The following is a 14772-nucleotide window of genomic DNA, read 5'->3' as shown; positions in this document are numbered from 1 at the left end:
GTGAGAGTGGATGGAGGTAGAGCACCTAACAGGCTACCGTAGTCATCCATATGAGAGATGAGGGTGTCATGGCATTCAACGCCTGTGGTGGAGATGGAAAGGAGTGACATATTTGAGATTTTAAGAGGTTAAATAGGTAGGATATTGTGACAGATTCAGAGAAAAGTATCAAAGATAATTCTGAGGCATCTGGTTTTTGCCACAGGACAAATTATGGTAGCATTCAGTGACATAGGAAACAGTGGAAATTAAGCCTAGAATTTTGGGGAAGATTATGAGCTAATTTTGGGTATGTTGAATTTTGAGGTACTTTTAAAACTTCCAAAAGATGGTGGTCAAGGAGAGGTACTGGTCAAATAGGCAGCTGGATGGGCAAGTCTGGAACTCAAAGGACAGGTCTGGACCTGTAAGAGGCTCAATACGCTATGGAGGATAGATAACTAACCCCGTAGTGTATTTTCGCCTAGGAAGAGAGTAGAAGTGAGAACAGGAGACGGCCTAAGACTGAGACTTGAGGAACTCTAAGACCAAATGGCCAGGCAGTATCAGAAAAAAAAAAAAAAAGTTATCAAGGTAGAGGAAAAACCAGTATTTCCTTCTATTACAGAAGCCAGGGAGAGCACACTGCATGGTAAGTAAGACAAACAAAAAAGATCCCTGGTTGGAGAAAAAATGCTCTAAATGTCCAGTGATATGAACAATATTGATGATCTTACTTAGGGCTGTTTTGTTTTTTTTTTTTTTTTTTTTCTTTTTTTTTTATTTATTTTTGGGACAGAGAGAGACAGAGCATGAACGGGGGAGGGGCAGAGAGAGAGGGAGACACAGAATCAGAAACAGGCTCCAGGCTCCGAGCCATCAGCCCAGAGCCTGACGCGGGGCTCGAACTCACAGACCGCGAGATCGTGACCTGGCTGAAGTCGGACGCTTAACCGACTGCGCCACCCAGGCGCCCCAGGGCTGTTTTGTTGAAAGGATGAGAACAAAAACAGATGAGAGGGTTCAAGAATGGGTTGTGGTTGAGGAAGTATGTGAACTCTCTTGAGAAGTTTATCCATGTATGAGAAGAGAGAGGAGGCTTCTGATGAAGAGCAATGAAGGGTGAATGAGGGATTTTGTTTCTTTCTTTTTTTGGGTGGGGAGAGAGTTTGTACACAGTACTATGGAACAGTTTGGAAAATATGGACAGAAAGAAAGGCATCTAAAATATGAAAGATGATTTATGTAGTTGTTAAAATGAATAAAGCAGATCTATTATGTACTAAAAGGAAATAATCTCCAAGATATATTTGTAAGAAATGGTAATATGCAGAACAGTATTACAGATATTACCATTTGTATATGAACTTGTATATGCATATATGTCTGGCTTTGTGGACACTTAGATCGTTTCCAAATCTTTTTTTTTTTAAAATATGAACAATTTTGTAGTGAAAACCCTTGTTCATATCTTTGCAAACATAGATGTGTATATCTGTAAGATAGATTCCTAGAAGTGGAATTGGTGGTCTATGGATATTCATTAAAATTTGTTGTTGTCAGTTTTTCCCTGAGACATTATTATTTCAGTTATATACTCATAAGAATATATGGGAGTATCTATTCCTCCACATACTGGTTGACACAGTGTGTTAACAAATTACCAAACTAAGGAATAAGAAATCATCTGTCAATGTTTTAATTTTATTTCTTTAACATTGATTATTTTTAGTTTTTTTATAAGTATAAATTACATTAAGATTTCTTTAAAAATTTTTTTAATTCTAGTTTAGTAAACACAGAGTGTTACGCTAGTATGTAAAAAATTTTTTTAATGTTTATTTTTGAGAGAGAGAAAGATAGTATGAGTGGGGGCGGGGCAGACAGACAGAGGGACAGAGAATCTGAAGCAGGCTCTATGCTGATAGCAGCGAGCTGATGTGGGGCTCAAACTCACAAACTGTTAGATCATGACCTGAGCCAAAGTCAGATGTGTAACTGAGCCACCCTGGTGCCCACATTAGTATTTCTTTTTAAATTGACTATTTAGTCATGACTTTTGTCATTTTTCTGGTATTTGGATTATTGATTTTTTCTTAATGATTACTAAGAGCTTATATATATATGTATACATACATACATATATGTGTGTGTGTGTGTGTATATATATATATACACACACATATATATATATACACACACACACACATATATATTTAGTGTTTATTTTTGAGAGATAGCATGTACAAGTTGGGTAGGGGCAGACAGAGAGGGAGACAGAGGATCCAAAGCAGGCTCTGCGCTGAAAGCAGAGAGCCCAATGCAGGGCTCAAACTCAGGAATTCTGAAATCATTACCTGAAATCATTACACTACCTGCCAAAGTTAGATGCTTAACCCATTAAGACTCCCAGGTGCCCCAGGAGCTTATATATTAAGGAAATAATCCTACTAGCTATCATACTTACTTGCAAATTTCTTTTCTTTTAAAAAATATTTTAGTTTTATTTGGTGGGGGAGGGGCAGAGAGAGGATCTGAAGCCAGCTCCCCACTGACAGGGGCTCAAGCCCATGGACCATGCTTAAGTGACTGAGCCACCCAGGTGCCCCACAAATTTCTTTTCTAATGGGTCGCTTCCTGTTTGGCATGGCTCGTGGGGAATTATTTTTGTAGTGTTAAAAATTTATTTTATAAAGTAGCATTTATGAGTGTTGTATATTACCTTCCTCTGAAATAGTTTAAAAATATTTTTTGGGGTCACCTGGGTGGCTCAGTTGGTTAAGCATCTGACTTTGGCTCAGGTCATGATCTCATGGTTTATGGGTTTGAGCCCTGTAATGGGCTCTGTACTGAAAGCTCAGAACCTGGAGCCTGCTTCAGATTCTGTGTCTTCCTCTCTCCCTCTCTGGCCTTCCCCTGCTTGTGCTCTCTCTCTCTCTCTCAAAAAGAAATAAACATTAAAAAAAATAAAAAAAATATTTTTTACTCTGGTAAATGTATGGCTTTGCTTTACTTTTATGCTTCAACAGTTGACCTACTATGATATATGATAGCATAAAGAGTGAGGTAAGAATACATTTTTTTTTCAGATGACTAGCCAGTTTTTTCAACATCATTTTTCAATCCTTGTTTTCCTACTAATTTGAAATGCAACTTTATTGACTAGAAAATCTGATCTATATGGGTCTATTTCTGGACAGTCCATACTTTCCATTATCAGACCATTCTAAATAATTAGCTTTATCTTGTCATTTATTGTGGCTTTAAATTCTATGATGATTTTTTTCCCCATTTCTTTCCTGAGTTATTTTAGTTTAAGAGAAAAAAAAAAACTTCTTTTTCTTATTTCTCCCTTGAATCCTTCTATGTGCTTTGAACTCTTATTTCACAGAGGCCATTTCTTTCTTTTCTTTTTTTTTTAAGTTTAGTTATTTACTTTGAGAAAGTGTGTGCATGCGTGTGCTGCAGGCACAAGTGGGGGATGTGCAGAGAGGAGAGAGAGAATCCCAAGTGGGTTCCAGGCTGGTAGTTCAGAGCCCAGAGCCAGAGGTGGGGCTGGATTCCAGGAACCTTGAGACCATGAGCTGAGCCAAATTCAAGAGTCAGAGGCAAAAGGGACTGAACCAACCAGGTGCCCCATAGTGGCCAATTTATATTTGCTAAAGAATAGTCTGGCAAGATGTTTACCTATTTCACGGGAAAAATTTTCTCGTGTGCACTCTAAGTCTACCTTCTATTTATGCATGTTTTGTTCCTCCATTTCTTTTAGTATTTTCACATTGATTTTATGTGTCCTTTCCCAGCATCCTTTTGTACCTTGGTCCAATTTTACTGCAACACTTGTTCAAATATACTGTGGTATTTCCCATCTCTTTCTTTTCCTCATTCTTTGTTGTTTGCAGATGGTTCAAAGGGAAACAGCCTCTGATGTTATTGTTCTGCTCTTTTAAAGCTGGGAGTCCTCTGACTTTTATCTTCCAAGGCTACTCTTTTGGTTCTTCTTGCGCTTTACAGATTAAGAGTTACCTGGGATGGTTTTCAGGAACTTATGCTGATCAACATGACCCTGTCACTGGGCAAGAGTAGCTATAGGATCATGGAGTAAATCAGAGTTGGAGGAAAAAAAATAACATGCAAGAGTTTAAGTGGAAAAAATAAACCTTAGTGAAACAGTAAAATGAAAGTAAATAGCTAATGTTTTCCCTGAGGAATTGGTTGTATAATGCAGTAGTGAAAGTGTAAGTATAAAGTAGGCTCATTGCTTATATTTTATTTTAGTTTTTTACTCACTGCTTATATTTTAAGAGTTTTAATGGTTCATGGAAATCTGCTTTTTATTGAAACACTAAATTATTTTTGAAAATGCAAAGATTTAGTTGATAGAGATTTTAAGGTATTACTGCTTACTGTTCAAGTTAATGTATTAAATGGTACAAAAATAAATATGACAATATTCAGCCCAAGAAAACATATATATGTGCCTCAACACATGAGCAAATATAAGAATATTTTTCTCTGTTGCAAAATTCATCAAGAACCTATTTTTCAGGGGTGCCTGGGTGGCTCAGTGGGTTAAGCATCCGACTTCAGCTCAGGTCATGATCTCACGATTTGTGAGTTTGAGCCTCACGTTGGGCTCTGTGATGACAGCTTGGAGCCTGGAACCTGCTTCAGATTCTGTGTCTCCCTCTTTCTCTGCCCCTCCCCCGCTCACACTCTGTCTCTCTCTAAAAAATAAATAAATGTTACAAATTAATAATAATAATAATAATAATAATAATAATAATAAAAGAACCTGTTTTCCACACAGCATGTTTTACAGAACCAAAAGTTTTCACTTCGGTTTTTCTTTCCACCTTGTGTAGTAAACAGTGACCTTACTACATCCAAAATCAGGTTTAAGAAGTGTTTTTTTCCTGGCTGTTAAAAATGTGTGGCTTGTTCATCTTTCTTTCAGTTTTGTTTTATAGTCACTGTTGAGAGATGTAATTTTTTGATTACTTATGGTAACAGGCAAGTCGTACAGTTAAACAGAAATTTTCTATTTTTCCACTTCTTCATGGTTATTTTAGTCCATTTTCTTTTAAAGGGTTCTGCAAGTTCATATAAAAGAAGTTGATCCAAGATGTTTATATCCAAGACTTTTCTGGAACTTATGTGCTATTTTCTATAAGATGACTTGATCTTTCTTTTTTTTAATTGTAGTTGACATGCAATATTATATTAGTTTCAGGTGTATGACACCGTGATTTGACAATTCTATACATTATGAAATGCTAAGGTGATTTTTCTAATAACAAAAGCTGCCAACATGTTAAAGAGTGATCAACCACTATTACCTATTTATCATTCCAAAATAAATGACACCGTTGAATTTTGGGCTCTCGTCAAAGCACTAAAAATTAAGCAGTATTATAATTTGGTTTTCCCTGATTCAGAACTGTGATTCACTGCTCATTACTGTTCTTACCTTGACACACATTATATGAAATGGCTCTAAGTTTTAATTACCATACTGATTCCAATGTACTAACCATCAGTAATCATACTATATGGAGCATTCAATCTAGTGTAAAGGAGACTCAGGATGTTTTATTATATTTTCTTCTAATTAGCTGTTTTTTTTTTTTATTGGAAATGTGGGAAGGAGATAGAGTCTTAGATAATCTTAATCAGAGATCCATCCAAAAGTCACTAAAATTGGTATTAATAAATTGCATGTCATTTTCTGGTTGGACATAAAATTATGTCTCATTGAAAATATCCATGTTTGTTGTTCCCCTGCTGCAGAGAAAGATCTGTAGGGTTTCTCTAAATCCCAGCCAGGAGTCAGGAAAGTGACCAAGAAGGAGGGTTCTGGAGGAGAAAATACATGTCAGGGTACAGATATAAGAGACTCCATCTACAGAGACAAGATTGAATAAAAAATGGTCAGAATCCACTAGTAATATTATATATCTGGGGAGGGGGAGGCAGGAAGATGGGTTTGAGGTATGGTAATTCCCTTGTTCCTTCCTGTTCTCTTTCACAGTAGTCAAACCTGTATCAATATCTGAGGCTCTCATGGCCTCTTTCAAGACCCTTTCCATTTTTCCTCACCAGTGTTTCCCCCAATAACACTCTTACATATCTAGTTATGTCTTGGCACGTGCTTCTGAAGGTTTTGTCCACACGTGCTTTTGTCCACATATGGACCAGGGTTTTTTCAGAGGGAGCTAATATCCCTGGAATCTGTCGTAACAGGAGCACTAACAGAAGTGAAAGTGATAGAATTTGGATACAAAGAAGAAACTCCAGGAGCTATTTGGTTAGCTGTCTCTTCACATCTGGACATTTTTACCTCTTCAAGCCTACAATACTTGGACACAACGGCTTTTACTTTGCTGTTATTATACATTGTAATGGTTTCATTTATCTAAAACCAGGCTTCAAACTGTTCTCCTTAATACCTTCGTAACAGGGCACACATCTATTTATCTCACTCCTTGAACCTTATATCTGTTTACATTCATTTACATGAAAGCAGGATTTGCTTTAAGAGACATGAGGCGTTAAAATGAATGGATTGGGCCACATACTACAGTGTCTGCTCCTATTTTAATGTGTGGCATTGGGTTTGAGCTCTTTGTCAGAGAAGAGAGGTCCAGAAATTTGCAGAACAATACAAGAGGGACTTTTTTGAGATTCAGGGCATAAACAGAGCTGTTGGGTTATGCAGGTGACAAGATATGACAAAAAGTTGGACAGGATGTCATTGTCTTGTCTTCTACAAGGATCCCAGAATAAATCTGAGATTCCTAAGGACAGAAGTGTTAAAAGTCTCTGTAGTTAGTACCCTTAGCTTGAATCTTGAAGTTCCAAAGACAATGTGAACAGTGGAGCCTCTCTTCCTGGCTTTATGGGTAGTGGACATGGTCCAGTTGAAGTGTGGCGATTCCAGTGACAAATGGGTTGTGGGCATATATGAGGCGATCTTTTGATCAACTCCAGAAGAACTGAAGGAAATTTTGGTAAAACTAGTTTCCACTAGTTTATTGAGAACTAAGATTACTAAAATAATGGTCTTTAAAAGTGAACAAAAATTTAAGAATGCTTTCATTAATTTTGGGATCTCCTCCAGGATTTTAAAAATCCTTATGCAGTATATATCTACAACCAATACTCACACTAAGAGAAGTAGAACCATTGCTCTTTAGCAGGATTATTATTGAAGCTGGGCAACTAGGCCCCTGCTCAGGGCCTCAAGGTTTGGGGGACCTCATTCTGGTCCTTCTCTTTGGGCCCTCCCCACAGGGGGAGGAGCTGCAGCACCAGGACATGTGCCTAACCAGAGCCTGTGCCCTCCACTCTACATTACACTTGGGTTATCCTGGAATTCCTTGCCCAAATGACCCCAAGCCTGGTTACAGAGCTAGCATGGTCTTCTTTGTTGTGGGTATCCTAAGGGAAGACCATGGGGTCTAGGCCTTAGGGTGACCATGAAAGATGGTTGTCTAGAGAGGTATGGATGAAGGTTGGCTTTGTGGCTGGAGTATGCATATGGATGTGTTGGAGGCTCCATACACTGCAAGAAAAAGCTGTGTGTGAGAAGAGAAGAGTAGTGGGCCATGGAACTAGTATCTCTAAATATCCTTTTACCCCAGGCCCTGAAAATCCTGGGAGAAGGCCTAAAATTGGGACAATGCCAGTGTCTTTGTTGAAGAACTGGCTCATGGAATATGGATGGGGATTTTTAGAGATCATGTCTGGCTTGATAAATATTTATGAATTGAGATAAGAGTTGAATTTGGAGAGATTTTTGCAGGTGGCCTTCAAGCTCCTGGGAAGAAACTACTCATGAGGGAAGAGCCTTAAGTTTGCAGCCTTACTAGAGTTTTCCAAACATCATAATTTATCCATAATTCCTCAACATATATGAGGAGAGTAGGGACACATGGAAAGTGATTTTCTGTTTATATTTAGTCCTGAAGACTTCTAAAAAGACCAACTCTTTTTGTGCATAAAAGGGGATGTGTCAAGGTTTTAGGTATGTGCCTTTCTTCATAAGTGTACAGTGATAATGTCATTGCTGTAGTGATTAATGAAATGTATATTTGTGTTTTATTGTCTTTCAAAAATTTTTCAGTTTTAATTGATCATGCAGTAAGTATCAACAGGTATAACCGACATAAATAAAAGTCTTTGGTGTAGGCAATCATGTTAAAGAGAATAAAGACTCTTAAAACCACAAGGTAGGGGACCACTGGGTTAGACGTTAACTGTTTCTCACAGTGATATGGACAGACAAATCACTGCTTAGATACACAAGTGTTTTGCTAATAGCTATAAGAAGGGGGCAAAATGCACTGTGATTTTACTCCTGCCCAGTAAAGCAGTGGAATGTTACTTTTCTATTACACCCACCAATAAAGACACTGACCAAAACAAGACAAAACAAATCTAGGTGACTTACTAAAACAATCACAGCAAACTGTTGACTTTTTACTCCTGATCTTGTTGATAGGAATCAGAGTGGGATAAGGAGGCCCGTACCCAGGTGAGATTTCCTGGGCAGTATTCTTGACCCCATGGGAAAGACAGAGGACAGTGAGGTAGTGATTCAGAGGATGAGGATGGAACCACTAACATCTCATACTGGAAAGCTGGCCTGTGTATTTTTGCAAGTCTTAACCAGTATCCTTTGCTCCTGAAGGTATAGTGAAGGACTTCTCACCTGTAGACAAAGAAGTCACCATGAAATACAGAGGGAAATTCTTACTCTGAAGTGGACCTTGGGTGAATGCATGGAATATTCTAGATGGGGGTGACAGTGGAGAGATTGTGGGAAGGAACAGGGTGCGACATAGATCTGTTTTGCAACGCATGTCATGACTGAGGTGCTAGGGATGGAAGCAATACAAAAAAGTTGGATTTATGGTGCAACTCTTTCTTGGGTCCCAACTCTGAAGACGTACACAGGTATATCAGTCGCTGCCAAATAATTATTAGAAGAGTGAACTTTATAAAGGAATATAAGTATGTTGTCAGAAGGAGAGAATATATAGAACAACTTTATTTCCTGGCTTACAATTATCTTCCTTCCACTGTTATCTGTATGGCAGGAATACTATTTTGAAACAATTTCAGATATTTTCCATTTCTCTTAATTCTTGCCATCTCAGCCTTTCATGCAATGAGAAGAGGCAGCACTCAGCCAGAATAACAATAAAAAATAATAACTAATACATAGTGCCAGACACTGTTCTAAGAACTTTATAGAAAGTCTCTTTCTTAAGCATTTATAGGCAGAACACCTTGTCTTTTGTTGTTGTTGTTGCTCTGTACTTTTTCTTTCATTTTATTTAAGAAAGGGAATGTTCTTAGGGAAACTTCCAAATTCATTTTTGTACTTCTTATTTTATATGTTAGAAATAAAATAGGATTGAGCTGAATACCTGTTTCCATTCTTTTGTAGAAGGTCTCCGAGAGATCTCCAGTTCCTGACTCGTATGAGACAGAGAAGCTCAACATTCAGTGGTTCTGGAGACAAAAATAAGAGCTCAGAACAAAATTTCTAAGGGTTTATATGTGGTTACAGCAAGGAGGATCATATTAGTAAACATTACTTCACCTTTCTTCTATAAAATGCTTACAAATATAAATTCTACTGATGTCAGATTTCATAACTGCATACGGTAGGACAAAGTAAATTCTATCACGTTTTTGTACACATAGAAAATGGTACTTACATCATTGGATTACTTATTTGTTCAAAGAGTTAGTGCCAGTGACCTAGAGTAATACTGGAGAGTAAACAGAAAAACAATCATGTTCAAGCCTGAACTGAAGTGAAATTACAAATATAAAATCTGTTTGCTATATCAGCCAGCAAATGCTTCAAAAGATCATTTGGAAGAATGAGAAGAAATACAAGTCTTTTAGCATAGTTGTGTAAAAACTTATTTATTAAAATGCAGTTGTGATTGTTTGGATCAATTCAGAGTTAAGAAACTTAGACCCCCTTTGAATTACTTAAGACTTAGCTTTGTATTTGCTACAAATGATCCAGTCATAATATACACGTGTGTTTTAAATATACTTGGAGTCTCTGAAAAGGAGTAATATATGTATTTGACTATGTGAATGATCACAGCATGAAGAACTATTACATGTTATCCTTTGAGTTACAGTTTAAGATAAATTTGATCTTTCCTTTTTATGCACAAGACATTCAAACTCACATAACTACATATGCATCAGGGAGGTACACAATTCAGAATTAGCAAATATGTTCACATATTTATTCTACTTGCATGGTTCTCTTCAAAATAAGCTGTAATAGAATTTTAAAATCAGCTTTTGACATCATATCATTGTTTTAACTTGATAATTCAGATTGATTGGCACAAATGACAAAACAATCCCACATTCTAGGCATATGCAGGAGTAATTGTGTATCTAGTAATTAATAAAATCTTTCCTTGATATTCTTCTCCTTAAGTAAACCAAGAGAGTTGGAAAATGAAACCTGGGACCTAGAGTGTCCCTGCTTGGAGGAATAAAAAATCTTAGATCTAAAAAACATGACATGATGGACACTTTACTGTGAGAGTGTTGACTTACTACGAGGTTGTAAGAATTGCTCCTATAATCACATGGCACCCAAAGACATAAATCTAAATGTAACTGCAAACACCCTCATGCACACACACTCTCTTGTCCCATACGTTTTTTCACAGTGTCGTGATACTATGCGTCATTACAGAGTTTAAACCCATGGTTCTCAAACTGTGTGCCAACATACTATGAAGCGCTAGGAACTCACAAGGTCACTGCAGGATATGTAAAATATCCAAGGAAACACAGTGATACTTGTCATTTATCATAAATTGCAGGGGTACCTCAGTGGCTCAGTTAGTTAAGCATCCAGCATCAGCTCAGGTCATGATCTCACAGTCCATGAGTTCAAGCCCTGTGTCGGGCTCTGCGCTGACGGCTCAGGGCCTGGAGCCTGCTTTGCGTTCTGTGTCTCCCTCTCTCTCTGCCCCTCCCCCACTCACACTCTGTCTCTCTCTCAAAAATAAATAAACATTAAAAAAATTAAAGAAATTGCAGAGGATTAGCTTCAAGTAGTTCACAGTCTCAATATTAGCGCTACATTACTTTCAGTGATGCTGTATCTTTATAACACTGGGTTTTCGGTGGTTCCCTTGAGAAAAAAAAAATTGCTATGTAAAAATCAATATGGAATAGGGAAGGAATGTGGGGTGTACAATCTGATTCTGAGACTTGAGAATCTTGTGTGCCCAAAAGGCTCACACATCCTGTTAGCAATTACTGTAATTTATGAATGAAATAATATTTTCTTCCAATTAATGTTTATTATTTTTTCAGAGGCTGCTAAGTTCTTAGTATATAAATACCTGTTACGTTGTTTAGACCTAACTCCTTAATAAACAAAACTGTTAGGTATTTCTTTTTGGCCTAGAAGTGCTGTAAAAAGATTACTGTGATACTAAGGGTGTTGTGAAAATATGGGAATCTTTGTAGTAAGCATTTATTTTCATAGCAAGAGCAAAAGTCATTTTCCTAAATTGAAATTTTCAGTACTACAAATATTTCATGAAAAATGCTCTTTGTGAATGAAAAGAAATTTTTGTTTCATATCACTTTTCACTTCCTATTTGAGAATGTTCTCAAAAATGGCAAAAGGTAACCTTTGTGCAAATCAGAATATGGGGTAAATTCTAGGTCTTTCCTATTTTTTCCCCTCTCCATGTAAGCATCTGGCATTTGGGGAGACCAAGCACATCCAAGCCCTAAGCCCTGCAGGTGAATACTCAGTCAGGTTCTGGGATTGAGTTTATTTATGTGGGAATAGGAGGGCAATGGTAATGGTTGGGAAGAGTGGCAGGGAGCCATGAAAAAAAGTGATACCTATTCCTGATGGATATGAGGCTCAGGGTCTCCCAAGAGGAGAGACTAGAGAGGGATTGGCCCTAAACTAATGGTCCAAGGTTTTCCAACTACCTGGACACTGATGTTTTCCTCTGCTGAAGGTTCTGAACACCACCAAATCTGCATAGCATACTCCCCACCCCCCCACTCCCACCCCCAACTACCAACACTGCTTGTCTGGCTCCATTATTTTCTGACAGGTTTTTCTCTCCTGTTTTAACCCTAGACCAATAAGAGATGGCATAGATCATGGTGGCTCCCAGACTGTAAGTTTTCACCACGATCATTCCATCATTTCCAATAAATATGTATATATATCATTTTAATATACAAACCTAATTCTGTATTCCCAACTTAAAAATAAACAACAACCTACTTTTAGTAGAAAGCATTGTGTTAAGTCCCAGCTGGGACTTAACACACACAGGAAGGGTTCGTGCTTATATGAAACCGGTTATTGGAGAGTCAGGATATAGCGGATGTATTGGTGTTTGTACGTAGCAGGCGGGGTGTGTGTGTGTGAGAATATGCCCTGAAAAACTGGAACTTGGAATACCCAGAGCAATGAGAAAAGGTGTCTGGCTTCTGTTCTCCTAACTCTCCAATCACTGAGAGGTCATTGAGGCATGTCCACTAAAACTGCAGCAGGTAACTGATGCTGACTTCCTGTGACTGTATCAAATAAGAAATAAAAAAAATGGGAAGAACCAAAACCCGTTAAGCAGAGACACGTAAGCAATATTTTAAAACAATCTGATGATAGAAATATAATGTATTAAGATGACCTAATGAAAGCAGCATCCATCTTGTTAGTTCAGATGAAAGAATGAACACTAGAGGTCACATCATCCCCAGCACTGCTTAACTGGCCAGGAAACACATAGACCCAGGCCCAGGAGCTAGGAATGCTTGCTCATCATTCAAAGGAACATGAAGAAATGCAACCCCACTAGCTTACACAAGTATAGTTAGTTTGAGCACAGTCAGCTAATCAGCACTATCCTGAACACACAGGCACCAGATGCACCTAATAAAATCTCTAACACGAAGACAGAAGATATTTTTCAGATTCCAAGTCGTCTTGAGATGGAACAAAACTTGGTGGGACCAGACAGAGTGGCACCAATAACAACTAAATAACATGCATTAATAAGACCTCATGGACCTCCAATTAAGTGTCCACCTTCTCATAAGACCCCTGCCCAAATTTTGCCCTTAAAACCCTTCACTGGAAAGCCATCTTGGAGTTAGGAACTTTTGAGCATTAGCTCCCAGTTCCCCTGGGTAGTGCCACGCCAATAAATGGTCTTATCCTCGTTCACCGCAAAAGCTGTCAGTTTTTATTGGTGTTTTCATTATTTTATTTTATTTTTTATTGCTTAGGGCGCATCAGGTGGAGGAATTCTCCTTTGGGTTAGTTACACTAAGGGTCTTTCTCGTGTCTATGTGGAAATCAGAAAACCTTAATTTTTACAACAGTAACACATCATACCTAGTGACAACCAAATATTTGGAGAACTGTTTGCAAGCACTCAGAGTAAAATCCCTTGTAGTGAACAAGCTTCCCAGCGGTTCTTGAGAAGAATCTGAAAGACGGTCTCCCGGGCTGTGGCCCTCAGTAAGACAAGGAATCAGGCATTTACTAACTTACTCTGAGTCGGCTTTCTTTCTGATCACAGGCAGAGAACAAAGCAGAACAGAGGCGGAAGGTAGGAGAATGTTCCTGCAGCAGCTTCTCTGGCCAGGTCTTCCTACACAGCCCCTACGAGGCAGAAATTCCGACCGAGCCTTAGGGAGTCAGTGAGGGAAAGCTGCCCTCCTCGTGCGTGTAGCCGAGAGGGAACTCAGAGGTGGAGCTCCAAAGTGGCAACTCCGTGGTTCTTATTTCCAGCGGTTACCTAGAAGCCTTGCATCCATATTCTAGTAGTCCTGGACCACAGACTAAGAGGCCACAGGCCTATAAAAACTTCTTAGCTAACAGCCTACTTTTGAAGTTCGTGACGACGTCTGAATCTTGGTAAACTGCGGCTACATCCGGGGTTTGGCAATGGCCATAGTTTTAGGTGCAGCTGTGTCCCTCTTCAAATGCTTGGGACGCCTCTTTGCCTGGGGAAGCACTCATTTATACCCCGAGGGCACTATCCCGTTTCTTAGCAACTCTGTCAAGACTTGGAAGCCTCAGCCACAGATGCGGGCTTGGGGGAGAAGCGCCCCCACAGCACGCAGGCAAGGGCCCTGCATGGCCGCCTCAGCCAGGGGAGGTCCGAGGTGGAGGGAGGGAGGGCGCGAAGGGAGGAGGGCCGTGCTGGGAAGGGGGGCGGGGCTTGGCCAGACCGGAAGGTGAAGGCGCTGAACATCCTGGAGGCTCCAGGCGCTGTCGAGGGGCTGAGCATCGGGACTCTGGTGAGCTGCGAGTGCCAGTCAGGGGTTGCAGGAAGGTTTGGGCGAGGGTTGGGGTGTGTTTGGGGGACGTGTATTGTGGTTTTTAATACTTAAGCTTTGTAGAGTGGACAAACCTTTCAGGCATTGTTTATATTGCAAAAATATATTTATGAAACGCAGTACATTTTAAACAAAAAATGTGCAGAAAAAGTCTGGAGTTAATCCAAAGGGGTAGAAAATGAGAATTGCGAGCAGGCGTCTTGCACAGCCAGTGTTGGGCATCTAGGATGCTGCACGTTCTAGGAGGGGCCCCACTGCCTCCTGCACAGTGCGATCCTGTCATTGGGTTCCTGGTCCCAAACAAATTTTCCACAATGCCTTTTGTATTGAGGCCTTGTTTTGCCTAAAACTGTGCAATGAGAAAGTGTTGAAGAAAATAGCGAAATAGCAGAGCAACCGAGAAAAGCAATTACA

The 14772-nt window shown here is 39.1% G+C and overlaps 1 long non-coding RNA gene across 1 annotated transcript; it reads right to left on the bottom strand.

Moving 5' to 3' along the window:
- Nucleotides 1-5630: 5630 nt before the first annotated feature.
- On the bottom strand, nt 5631-14166 carry LOC132693245 (uncharacterized). The gene is made up of 3 exons (XR_009616675.3): nt 13568-14166; nt 9414-9498; nt 5631-5835 (listed from the first exon to the last, which is right to left on the bottom strand). It is a non-coding gene; the product is annotated as an uncharacterized LOC132693245 (long non-coding RNA).
- Between the last annotated feature and the right edge of the window lie 606 nt (nt 14167-14772).

The sequence above is a fragment of the Panthera onca genome, chromosome B1 (assembly GCF_046562875.1).
Source record: "Panthera onca isolate mPanOnc1 chromosome B1, mPanOnc1 haplotype 2, whole genome shotgun sequence".
NCBI classification, from domain to species: Eukaryota; Metazoa; Chordata; class Mammalia; order Carnivora; family Felidae; genus Panthera; species Panthera onca.
This window is presented reverse-complemented; position numbering and strand designations above follow the sequence as displayed.